This window comes from Coloeus monedula (assembly GCF_965178545.1).
Source record: "Coloeus monedula genome assembly, chromosome: 5".
NCBI classification, from domain to species: domain Eukaryota; kingdom Metazoa; phylum Chordata; class Aves; order Passeriformes; family Corvidae; genus Coloeus; species Coloeus monedula.
The window spans coordinates 54,728,633-54,742,839 of NC_138785.1; the positions used below are offsets into that span (position 1 = coordinate 54,728,633).

The following is a 14,207-nucleotide window of genomic DNA, read 5'->3' on the forward strand; positions in this document are numbered from 1 at the left end:
CTCAAACAAATTTCAAGTCAGCAATATGTGCGTTCGTAAAAATCCTTCCCTTACTGGTGGTCCTTGAATCATACACTTGAAAATGTACCATTTTGCATTGTAGCACTGCTCCTATTCACTTCTGGACAAATACTGGAATTCCTTATTGTAAAGCATGAGGACTTACAGTACAATTCAGCCTTACAGTGCTGTTTTGAGAAACAAGAACATCCAAGTCAGTGTGTTGCTGAGTTTCCCTGTTGGGTTATGTGATAAACTTCATCTTTACATCTACAGAAGAGCTCAGAGAGACCTGGAAGAATAGTACTAGCCCAAATACCCTGACAGACTACTCCCAGGACCACCATAGGGCCATCAGACCCTCAAAGGTCCATCTGTCCAGGCCCAGAGGAACAGATTGATGTATACTAGCAGGTAGGAACTCAAAATAAGGATTCAGGAGGAACAGCCATCTCTCTGTGTAATGGGGATTGCTGTCTAGGTATGTAGCACACATTATAAGATATGGGGGAAAGGAGTTTGGGTTAGCACAGGACTTGGATGATGTTTCGGGGGAGAAACCAAAGGGAAGACAAGTGAGGAGTTTAGGTGATTTGTGGAGGCACAAGAGTGGAGAAATAGAGATATAAGGGGATAAAATGCCAAATCATATGTGAATAGTTTGCTGGCTAATAAATTTGTCTGGTTATGTCCTGTGCCTGATGAACATCATCTTTTCTGTCTTATTAAACTCCTTTCTAACTCTTTGCTGGGAATGGGCTCTCTGTTATGTCTGCATGTATCGATATGGGTGTGTCCACTCTCACCAGTGGATTTTCATCCTGTCCAGCCAGAGAAGAGGACAGAATGAGGCCACTGGTGCTGTTTGTGTTTGTGTAAGGGCTCTGAGTGTCTGTGATCTGTGTGGACAACTCGGTATATATTTGGTGTATGTGTGTGCTCTGTGGATGTGCCTACTGGGAATATATCTTCATCTTTGCTACTGTTTGGACTTGGGGGTATGGAGCAACAGCAGCAGCCTCATCTCCCTCAGGATGTCAAACTCAGTGTCATATGTTTTTCTCTAAAACACCTTCAATTAATGTTTGACACATACAGTTAATGCATCCTTCTGTTCCATTGCTTTCTTGCATCTGTTCTTAGAGCTTGAATCAGTACAGCATTTAAGTACAGATTTGATCTAACAGGATTTGAAACTTGTTGCATTTTAACTGCTCTTCTGTTTAAAAGATTGACATAACTCCAGCACTTGTGGTGGGGGGGAGTGGTGAGGGAAGTGGAAGGAGGAAACACTTTATGTATGAGTGTGTATGTTATATCAGAAGATGGATGAAACAACCAGTGCTGTCTGGACTAAACTATTACCAGTATCTAAACTAGTTAGTAAAGGGAAAATGGGATGCTATCTATACACTGCACTTGACAACAGTCATTTAACCTCTAATTTGGATGAACTGCCTCAGCACTTTAGCTACAGAATAAGTAACTATGTTTTTGCTAATTCACTGAAACAGACCAACCCTCTTTTGCAGAGTAGAAACTCAATGCTTGGCATTTTCAATTACCTAGCCAAGGAGTTTTGAACAATCTCCGAATTTGAAAATAAAATAAACTTACTCTTGTCCTTTAGTATAATTTGTATTGAAACATGTCTGTCTCTAAGTGAAATGTTTTTTTAAGTGCTTCTCAGTTTAAAAGTTAAACACTCCAGTAGTGACCCCCCTGAGAGCTGACAAGTGTAATGCAGTATGACACAGCAAAGAATTTGTCAACACAATTGGCAAATCATCAAGGGAGAAGCCCAACAGATTCCTACTGCAGTTACATATCTGGAAACCAAGTTAAATTAGTGCTTAAAATGCCCCTTTTTAACGAAAAAATATTTATCATAATATTAATTAGTGAGAAAGATGTGTGATATTTCTTGTTGTATAGAAAGCTGTAGATTTGGGATTAGGGTCTAACAGTTTACATAGATGAGTCAAATTCAACCTTTCATCTGCACAAAAAGATCATCAGAAGACATCAGAAGATGTCCTCTCAGTTATTTTCAAGCGTATGTTCTCATGGTGTTTCTAGATCAGAAGCTGGTGTTGCTTGACAATTTTTTTAAACTTTAGTAGCTATTAATCCAACAAATCCTTAAACATTTGCAGCTAATTTCTGAGACAGTGCTATGTTTTATGTTTTCCATAAAACTTTGTACAAAAGAATGTAAATGGAGATATTTTTATGTATGCTAATGTTTCTGCTGATTGTAGCTGACTGTTCCCTTAGGGCTAGTAGGATTGCTTATTATCAAAAAAGAACGGCACCTACCACTGCAGGGTAGACAGGGAAAATATGATGATCTATCTCTAATTTAATGCCAAAGAAACTAACTCAAATATTCCAGCCAAGCAGTTTTCCACTATTTTCTCTCTGCCCATTCTTAATAAAAAGAGGTTAATATATTTCATCAAGGACATAGTATTATGAACTCAGTAATCAACAAGTACACCTGGGGATTGGAACTAGATGATTTTTAATGTCCCTTCCAACCCTATCCATTCCATGATTCTACATGTTACAAGTTATGTGCTTTATTTTACACACATATTGCAGAAATATAGTCAAGAATGCACATTCTGGCTGCACTCTGCACATTTTTTAACAACCATTCTTGTACAATATATTTTATAGACACACAGCATTATTGTCTAGTCATGACATGGTCCTAGCACAGACACTGGAAAAAAATGCAAAGAGCTTTTCACTTTTTCATTTTTGTAAACCACACACAAAGCTGATGGTAACAACAGACTTAGGATGTACTTAAGTTGGCAAAAGTTCTGTTATACTTGTCCCTGGAGATGGAAAACCTTCCAAATCAATACTGATACCATATCTAGACACAATAACTTGAACATTTGCAGAAAGCATTCCTAGCTGTAGACTTTTTTCTTGGAGGAGTACAAAACCACAGTAACCATGTAGTACTACAGCAGTGAAACAATACTTGCGTAAACCATGCAGCTTGGTCCACAAGATATGTGGAGTCATTGCCAGATGAGTTCTAAATAGTATCTATGACAAATCAATGACTACATGCAGATTTTGCTTTCCGCGTTGGCAGGCCCATAATATCTCCACATGGTTCCATTTATTGAGGACCTATAAAAAGTGCATGTGCAGTTGTTCCAGCTACCGTGAGAAAAGAAAAAAAGAATAGGAATCGTTATAAAGAAAGAGACTGTGGTTTGGATGAGCCCCATTTTTTCTGCATTCTGTACACAAATATGTTCGATTCAGAAGGCCATCCAAAATTCAAGTGAAACACCATTATATGATTAAAGTGGAGTACGTTTACATGCCTTTTGTATTTAAAGGTTGCCTGTTTTATGAGCTGTGTGGTCAGGGACACAATTGAGCTCTTAAAGCATAACAAGTATTGACTACATGATCAGGGAACAATAATGCAGAAAACAGCTGAGAGGGTACATATTGTAGAAAATCACTGTTTAAGGGGGGGAAAGAAAGCTAGTCTACAGAGACAGATAGCTGCAACAGTACCGTTGTTGAATTCTTGCCTCTTAATTGCAGTAATTCAGGAACTGTACCCCAGTTTATGCTGTGGCATATTCTGACATGCCAAGACACTATAAAAATACTTAAACATGTTTGAAGGCATCAGCATTTCTTTCTCTGTACCTTAGGCTAAGTACAGTTAAACAGCAATTGAACATATCTCAAGAAGCATTTGGTGCCCCAAGGCTTGGACTGCTGTCATTCTGAATGTGGCATTATCGTGTACTGCAGAGATAGTGCATGCCATCTCTAAAACAATCCTACTGGATAAAGTCAAACACAAATCCACTGCTTGAGATATGCCAACTGCACTGAAGTAATGAATATATTAATTGCTTTTGAACTAGAATAATTTCATGTATATCATCCCCAATTCTAAAATTCTTTTCAGTGCTTAAAAAAGTACTTGAGAGTACAGAAAAGTTTATATGTATATTGATTGGAATGATTAATATTCTGAGACAGGGTATGACAGAATGATATAAAATAATGAATTCTGAAAATTTTAATTTGTTTTTATGCAAAGGAAAAGGAATATAGAATGAAAGTGAGAATTTTCAATACTTTATTTGAAAAATGGTGGAAAATAGTAGTCCCTCTTAAACAATCCTTGAAATCAGCAAGACTCACTGCTGTGACATGTCCAAAGTCCAAATACTTAGCAGTTTCAAGAGAGACCACAGTGACATGTTGTCATGGTTTAGCATAGTTTGGGTTTTTAGTTAAAGAGGGCTCCATCAGCCACAGAAGTGATTCTTTGCAAAGAGGTGCTTACAGCTTCCTCTAGAGCTGACAGAACCGATCAACTGGCTGGTTTGAATATTGGCACCGTTTTTGAGCCACTTAAGAAGCTTGAGACGCCTCTGCGATCCACGTTCAAGAACGAACAAAGCCTGGGAAAGCTCTCTTGCTGCCGGCTTTTGGACAGGTCACTGGGGGCCCGTGGTGCAGCCCAGCGGGGCCGGGCCGGGCCCTCCTCGGCACGGCTTGGCTGAGATCTCAGCCGCTTCTGCTCGCTGGACACCCGGCACAGCCCCTCAGTGCGGGCCGGGCCGGCCGGGCACGGCCACCCCGGAGCCGTGAGGCCCTGTTCCACCGCGGCCCTGCTCCGTGCGGGCGGCCCCGCGCTCGGCCAGCCCCTCCAGTGCGGCTGCTGACATAAAATGCTACCCCGGAACGAGCTCCGGCCGCCACCCGGCAGAAATTAGGTGACCAACAGCAAAAGGCAAATTCCAGCTGCAAGGCCTGGGTGAGATTAAGTCTCTTAGTGCTGTAAGATTCTCCAGAACAGATGAAGCCTGCAGACATCGATCCTCTCCCGAATCAGAGGAAGAGGAAAGGTGAGGGCACGTGAAGAAAACACCATAAAGACACCAAAGTAAGTGAAGAAGGAAGAGCTGAAACCCCGAGAGAGGAGAAAGAGGAGATGCTTCAAACCTAGAAGCTGAAATTCTGTTGTAAAGCTATGGTGATGGACTATGATACATCAGAGTACCCGCTGTAATTTCATGAAAGCATGGGGGGTGGAGCGTTCAAACTGTACTTGTGAGCAAAAGTATCTGTGCTGAAACAAGCAAATGTTGAAGTAGCTGTGATTTGATGAGAAGCTTGAACAGAGAGAGATGAAAGTGATGAAGACCCTTGCTCCCAGGGAAGAACAAGACTAGAGATGAAGATGCTCCCAGAAATAAGTGAAGAGAACCTTTGCTTCTGAACAGCTCATCCTTAAAATGGTACCCCATTAGCTCAAGATTGGACCCTCGAAAGCAGTTGTGGGGAAAGCTGTAAGTCAAGGGAAGGGACTCTCACATGTGAGCAGAGAACCAACTCGGGCGGCTGTCTCGCTGTGACATTGAAGCCATGAGAGAACAGTTTCTTGTGGAGATGTCTCCATAGCATGAGCAAGAGAGACTCCTCTCCCTAAGTGAACTGAAAAACGGATTATTATAGAGGTGGTAAACTGACTGAAAATCTCAAGGGTTGTCTTTTTATGTTGTCAGTGGGAGAAGGGAGAAAGGTGGGGGAAAGAAAAGTGTTCTGAAGGTTTAGTCTGACTTTTTTTCTTTCTTTTAGGTCTGTTAATAAACTTCTTTATACTCTTTTAAGTTTTGTGCCTGCTTTGTTTTCTCCTAATTCTTATCTCACAGAAGGAAAATAAGTAAGTAATGGATATTTTGAACCAAACCACTACACTTAATTGGTGTTTCTGCCTGGTTTATGAACTGTACCTGCTACACATGTTCAAAGGAATCATGTGCTGCTAAATAGTTCTCTGCAATTAAAACTAATAAAAATAAAACAAACAAAGAAAGCAATGTCATAGGAAAATAGAAACTGTTAAATGATTCTTTAACATTTGAAAAAAAGTTCATGCTAGATGAATGAAAGTGAATTCATGAGAAGTGAAAGCAGATATGAGAGAAAACAGCACTGTTAACATACCTAAAAGGCAAGAAAAAAACAAGAGTGGAAACAAGCTGTTTTGCATGCCCCTAGTGATAAAGACCAATAGTAATGACGTGATTGCAACAATGACAAATCAGGTTAGAAATTAGAAAAATCTTTGAGGATGAATGAAGTAGTAATGGAAGGTTTCAGTCTGTAATGAGTTTTACAAATGTCTAGAAAAAAATTTTCCCCGCATAACAGAAATGTAGCTAATCATACCTTGGGAAGGAAAGGATGCACTAAATGTCCTCTAAAGTTTTCCTTCAGCTCTGCAGTTCTGTTAGTGTGATTGCTAACTCTCACATACTTTGGCCTCAATCCAATTCCTAACTGCTTCTGGGTTGAGATTCTTGACTTATTCAGTAATAAATTAACCACAGACAGTGGGCCTCAGTTCAACCAGAAATCCTTTTTAGAATCCTCCTTAAAATTTTATGGTAATAAAATTACAAGCAAAACCCAAAAATAGTTGCACCCCTTAAGTCAGCTGTTAATCAAAGGAATACAGAAACATCAAGCCTGTAATGATAAAAACACCCCGCCCACTCTCAAGTTCCAACATGATAATTTAGCATTTATAAAATCTTGTTTCCTGAGACAAAACGTATCCATCCCATTTTGCAATTAGTTTCTTCACAAAGTTAAAGAATGATAATTGTTTCTACCTGTAGTGGTGCAAAACATATTACACCTCTGAAGGCCATTAAAACTGAAACTGGCGTAAGAATCAAAATTTCACAAGTCTTTACATCTTATATGATATTTCTGTTTTGCTTCCCTTGCATAATATCTGCCTCTGTTTTAGGGAGGAACAGTCAAATAAGATAATGGATGTGTAAAGTTTTGATGGGGTTTTCTATGCTTATTAAACATACTACAGCAGTCTATATAGCTACTTAACATGACTCAGACATGTAAGCAAAGGAATATTCTATCAGAGTAATAAAAAAATATAACCCAAGCAATAATATTTCTGACTGAGATTCCAAATAGTCATAGTTATTTCTATCAAAGTTACCTCCAGCAGGTTAAGGTACAATATTCTTTAACTGTTTCCCTAACTATGAAATAACTTGATAAAATTTTCTTGCCTAAATTAGTGATTATACCAGCTCAATAATATTGCATCTGTGTTCTTCAAGGAATCACCAGTATTTCACAACTAACATAAAGAATGTTTATATTAAAAACAGATCTATGGGTTTTGGGGGTTTTTTTACGCTAAAAAACCAATATTTGTACTCTTATGGGCCAAAATCATATTGATCTGATGGTTGTCAGTGAAGAGCAATAACATAAATTTTGTATAACCTTATAGTTAGGTGAAATCAATTCAACAGGCTTAATTCTAGACAAAAACTAGTTTGATTACATTATAAAATAAAGGCAGTAGAAACACAAAGTTTTGTCTTGTTTAAGTCGTATTTATCATGTAGTTCAGACTGTTATATTTCATTTTCTTTCACAAAACCAATTGCACATATATAATGAGAACTAAGAACTATCAGCTTATGGGATACCAGTGGTGGGTACCATACTAAATACACCATGCTGAACCTAAATTCCCCAGCTTTTAATTTTCTAGATTTAAATGTAATTGCTGCAAGACTTCTTGTAATCCTGTTAAATCCTTTGATAGCCTGATTTACTTCTGTCACTGAAATGGCAACATGTCCTTCAGAAAAACAGGACTTACTGTGGCTTCCTGAAGTAGCATAGACATTAAGATGTAGGAAACATTTAAGCCGTCTAATTGTTCTGCCAGTCTAATGCTAAGGTATTAATCTGTCACTGTGTCAAATTACATACCTTTATTTTTTTCAGTAAAATGTGTCAGTGCTTAACAAACTCTGAGCTGAAACAATTTATGTGGCAATTAGAACATCAGCTCTCTTAAAGATGACTTAAGAAAATCTGAATCGAGGCTCAAAAGTAACCATAACTTCCTTGATACTCCTGCCAAATTGATAAGACTGAAGGAGCTCTAAAGGAATAAGGTAGCTGGAGGCCATTATTAGCTCACCTCAGCTGTTCCTCCCTCTTATTTTATTTCCTGGTGATAAGGATTTAATAATGTATTTTCACATCAGGAATGGACACCACGTAGGAAAACAAGTGCTCTTGCCACAGAAGATAAAAACAACATGACCTTCCCTCATCTCCCTTCAATTTATGTGCACCTCTTTCAACAGACAACTTATTTTTGGAGATACTCATGGGTATCTCAAAAAGATCTTCAAGGCTATTCTGAACTGATAATGAAAGTTGAATACATAGAAGTCAGTGACATGGAATTTCAAGCTCTTTTGTAAGACTGATACTTGTTGAAGCAATATAAAAGTGGTTTAAATGGTGACTGATTAAAAAGATAAGCCCCTACTAAGCACATGGCCCATTAATTGTCACAAGTAATGGCAGGAAAACAATTAACAAACAAACAGAAAAACTGAACCACTTGCGCTTATCAATAAGAACTCAAACTAAAGTAATATTCTGGTTGAAGGCTTCTATGTTAACGAATTGGCTTTAAGGGAAAATACTGATTTCTTTCTTTCATATCTTTCAGTGAGTTATTTTTCTTACAGAATTATTCTGCCACATAAAATAGTAACTTGAACTGATTATCTTGATAGTACCACTGCATTTTTGAAAATGAAATGCTTCATACTGTTCTACCTTGTGCAGCAACACATTGCTGGATTCTGGATCATATTTTACACCTGCATACACAGAATAAAATATTACATAGTAGCATATATTAAATAGTACTACTGCTTTCATAAAAAGGGAATTACTCAGGTTTCCAAAGATTTTCTGTGACTCATATAAAGTTTATTTTGTTACAAGTCAGACTCTCAAAGGTTAAACTTGAGCACTAAGTGTAAAATAAACTGAATCTCTGTTAATTTATATTATGTTATTTTCAAATGGGGGAAAGAACAAAGTTCTCCATGCTCTGCATGCAAATGATCACCTAAATAATGTAAAGCTCAGCATGAAGCAGAAACGAATAACTTGTGACTACTTGTCTTTTTAGCAGCTGTCAAGAGAAAGTTGTATTGTAAGAAGAAATATAGCAGTCATGTGAAGGATCCATTTAACCTTTTGTGTCACATGAAGGGAACCTTATTGGAAACAGTGGAAAAAAATCATCTGTTCATGTCATACATGGTCCTCTCACAAATTCACATATAAATTTGTAAATTTACTAAATGATATTAGAAGATCTGGGATACAGAACCAAATTTAATTCAATGCAGTGAATTGAAAAGTACAAAGAATACATTTTCATGTCTTTAACAGAAATTCTACATAATAAAAGAGTGAAAGGAATGCTAAAAACAGAAATAAAAAACAGTATTGTATTAATTCACATTTTTCCTGTCTGTGTAAGTATACTTCAGAAGAAATGGATTAAATTCTATAAAATATGTTGCTCATCCTCATTAATTATGAAGCATAACAGAACTATAAAATCATTCAGCTCAGCAGTAAATGATAATACTTCCACTTGTCACTGGGAATGAAAATGATTTACTGATTAACTAGTTACAGACTTTTGTCTTTTATTCCATGTCAGTGGCATGAGCCTCCTCTTTAGAGAAATTGTTTTGGGACCTTGAGCTTTTCCTAAGAAAAAGTAGAATCTACCCTGGAATTATAGAATCATAGGATAATAGAATTATTCTGAGTTGGAAGGAATCCACAGGCATCATTGAAGTCCAGCTCCTGACCCTACACAGGACAGCCTCGAGTACCACACCACGTGCTGAGAACATTGTCTAAACATTTCTTGAACTCTGGCAGGCTTTAGAACCATGACCACTTTTGTACTTCTGTTGTAAGTACTGATGCTGTCTTACTGGGATTTTGCAGGGAAGAGAGAGTGTTGAGGGGTTGGTTTTTTTGCTGTTGATGTCACTTTTATAATAAGTATGTGGAAAAGTCTTCACACCTCAAAAAATGAAGAGACACATACAGAAAGATAGTGAATTTCTCAGTGTGATTTATGTCCTGCTCAAAGGGATTTCTTCCATTAATTTTTTGTATTGATTTTTCCGCTGTGTCTACAGATTACAGTGAACTAATTACAATCATCAGCTCAGAATTTTTCCATATTTATGACAGATTCATCTGGGTTACAGTCCATTAGTAATTAAGTATTAAGCACAGCACTAATTCCTCTTGAGCACATATAGCCGATAGACTGTAATCCTGCACATGAATCATAGGGATGTTATATGAAAAGAGGTTAGTGTATCGATGTTTATCTCACTATGGAATGAAACAGTATAATGATAATTTTTTCTAGCAATAGAAAGAACAAAACAGAGGAAAAAAATCAAGTGTTACTTACAAAGTCTAAGCTTGTCAGAAACAGTAGTGTTAATCCTTCTTGTGAGAGGTCAAACCTAACAAAGCCTGCAGCGTGTATCATAGTTATTTGACCATAAGTGTTCGACGGTGTTTCATTCACTCAACAGTTATAGGTGGTAAAGAAGTACAGTTTTTACTTTAGAAAGAGAACTGTGGAGTGATAAATGTTAAAGGCAAGACTGGACTTTAACAGGGGTATCTAAGCATATTAGTCAGGAGCTATCTCTAATCCCTGTGATGAAGGTAGTTGGATTTAGTTGACTAGGTAACATTGTCTTCAGATTTCCTAAGTCATTTAGTTGAGTTGAGCGTACTCTGCAACAGATTTCTTGAGATATTCCTCCAAATTTTGTGACACATTTCCCAGCCCCAAAATAAAAATGGAATAATTTTATCAGAAGTAACTGCAGTGAAAGTACTTTTTTAGTGAATCAATTCTCTTTCTTGGTCTAAGAATGTTTAATATTGCAATTTGTCTCCTCTTATGTTGTGCAGCATGACACTAAAATTAGTCAGTATACTTTTGCTTAACGTGCTTGCCAAAGCATACACCATACCCATAAAGTTGTAAATCTCAGGAATTATTCCATTGTTTCTCTGCTTGTGACATCTCCAGATTTCTTAAGAAGTGCAGTATAGATATTTTGTACTACTGCTTCAGAGCTAACGTCTACTTTTTCCAGAATAAATCAGATAATTTCCAGCTTGTTCCATTCATTTGAATATCAAGAAGTTTCATAAATTATTACTTTTTGCTTTCGCTCAGACTTCAGTAAAAAATGACAATGTTAAGTCTGCTTCACTGGCAATGCATGACTAAATTCTTGAGAATATGTTGAAAAAGACCCCTAATTATGTTTGTTAGGATAGCATAAAACTCAGCCAAACAAAACATATTAACAGTGAGGTAAAATTCTCTTTTCTTTAAGAGTACATATACTACCGAAAAAAAATTAAAATATTAGTGTTTTAAATGTATTGACTGGAGGAGAGGGAAATAAAAAATAATCCTCTTGATTATTTCCAGTGTAAATCCACTGAGTAATTTCTACTAATCTACCCAATACTAATTGGAGTTGTCGTAATCAGTTAGCAGCTGCTGGAATGTTTTGAAAAGCCAAAGAAGACACAAAACACGAGTGGTTAAAGGGTCAAGTATAGGAGCTAGACAGAACATAAAGAAGTAGAAGATGAAAACCGTACGAAATCTGTAGATTTCATCTGACTTGAAAAGCAATTATTGTTGAAGCCAATAAAGCAATGTGGTATTTTGGCAATTATTATTTTAGACAAATTTTTAATAAACTTAATTTCCTTTTATTAAATTGTTATTTCCCACTATGGCCCCTATGATATATCATAGTTAGGCCATATGGTGTATACTTTGTACAGGCATTTTCTTTTCAGGCCATTCTGAATATGGTTTCCTGACAGAAAAATATTTAGTAGAAAATTGTTCTCTCTGCAGTGTTTGTCTCTGGCTCCTTTCTGAGACTGTAATAGAGGTGTCAGCTGGGATCATGGTTCTTGTGAATGTAAAGCATTGTGCATTGAAGTATAACTAATTTATTCTTGTAATAGCTTCCATGTTGGCTGATACAATTGTTTTCTACCTGTGTCTACTGTGAAGCTGCAATTCAGGCAAAAAATGTGTGCCCAAATGTCAGTCACCTGAGCCACATTTATTTTCAGATGAGTAAATTATTCCAGAATTATTCAAAGAGCATGGCATTCTCCTACCAGAGCTGAATGGAGTCATACCAGTAACTGCACATCACACTTGGATATTTCATGGACCTTGTGCAGGAGTGAGCAGCAGAGAAAGCTGATGAGCATATTTCATGCCTTTTGCAAACAAAGTATCTCTGATAGTGATCCATTAAATTAGGTCTAGATTAAGCATAGCAGATAAACCCACAGTCCACATTGATGGACACCAGTGATTAATTTATGAAACCTAAACTTCAAGATAATTAACTTAAATGGATTGGTAAAGCATGGGTATAAATACATATATATGTGTGTGTATATATATATGGACACATTCTCTTTTAAATCAGAGATGAGTGGCTAGCTAGCTAAAATTGGAAACTATCTGTTTACTTTTAAATAATACAGATAGAAATCAAATGGAAAAGCTAATGTGTTCTCAAAATGTTTTGACAAAAAATACTTTTCAACATTAAAATTAACATTGATTTTATTCTGCTCTTTCTGGGAAGGTATTTTGAGACTCTTATTTTTTATTAGAATATTTATGTGTACTCTCAAATCTCTTTCCCACCAGGTGTGTGAAAACTCCCTATGTATGTAACAGTGCAATAAACAGCTGAACAAACTCTCAGTGCATGCTTTACCCTATCAGAAACATGAACTGTGATTAGATATATCTTGAACGTTGTTATACTTATTTTGTTGTGTAAAAAGTATTTTGTGGGGTTTTCTCTGTTTCTATTTACTGATGCTTTTAGTCACTGAAAGTAGAGGAGGTACAGAAAGAGGTCAAAATTGACAGCAAAACTGAATCAGGGCTTCTCATGCCAATGAAATAATGAAAACCAGCACTGTTCTTACAGCAACAATAATGAATATAAATAGACAAAGGCTCTGAGCAGCTACTGGGAGAAAGAGAATAAGGCATCCATTTCAAGAAAAAATCTTTTCCTGCCATCACAGATAGCTTTGTGAACTTTATAAATTAGGATGCCCTTTAAACAATTTTCATGCTTCAAGAAATGTCTGTGAGAGACAGGTTTCCTTATTTTCCTTTAAGCAATCAGACTTAATAGGTTGAATTTTACTTGTATTTTCTACACTTTTGTTTCTCGTGTCAATCATTCCCAGATAAAATCTGTTATCTCATCTTTGACATACTTCAGTACTTAATATGAATGCTTTTTTCCCCCTCCCTGAATTTATTGTCTCAAGCATACATATCCCTATATCTCTAGAGATAACATTAACAAAGTACGATCCAAATAATTTTCACTAGATAATAAAGATTTGTACAATTCTTTTCTCTGGTTAAAATTGTCTGTAAGTATGTGTAAATCTGCATCAGAGTAATTTAATGGAATAAATTTATCTATCTAATTTTCTTCCATATAGAATTCTGGACACTATCTTTAAAGAAAAATCAAAAAAGCAGGTTTCTTTGCTTTTATGACTGATAACATCTTCTAAGCCGACAAGTTTAAAAGTCACTGAATAGGTGCCATATCAATTTAATTTCAAAAGATTAGAAGATTTTTGTCTGTCACTATGATCTTATGAACCGAATATATTTTATACCATATCTGTTTGGAACTCAGTAGAGAAATATCTTGCCTATCATTTAAACTATTTGAATATAATTATATCTTTCCTGGAATAACGAAATAGCAATTTGTTATGATACTTATGAATGTCATCATGCTATACGAGAACAATTCTGATTAATTTACAATAATTGTATTTGTAGGGAGGTCTTAATCTGAATTAAGATTTACAGACATATGTTAGATTTTGAATTTCAAGAGGTAGAACTGATGGAAAAGGAAGAAAGAGCAAATTTGGAATAAAATTTCCTTGCTAAAGTCACAAAAACAAACTATTGTTTAATTTCTCTTTTGTTAGATTCATTTATTATGCTTCAGTCCATCAAAATTTGTCTAGCTGCAGGCATCTCTTTATCTGCAATGCAACGCTTTATACAGATTTCTACAATAATCTGTATTTTGAAAACTCTCTTAGGAATTTTAAAATTACTTTTAAGACCTCAGCTACACAAATTTCCTCTCACTCCTCAGCTAAAGGAGAGAGAAAAGGCTCTAATT

General features: G+C 36.3%; 1 protein-coding gene across 3 annotated transcripts in view; it reads right to left on the reverse strand.

Annotated features, from left to right (window-relative positions):
• PCDH7 (protocadherin 7) overlaps nt 1-14,207 on the reverse strand; it is a gene marked incomplete at both ends in the record, with an annotated part of 264,634 nt that overhangs the window by 2,837 nt on the left and 247,590 nt on the right. The gene's annotated exons all lie outside the window — the stretch shown is intronic.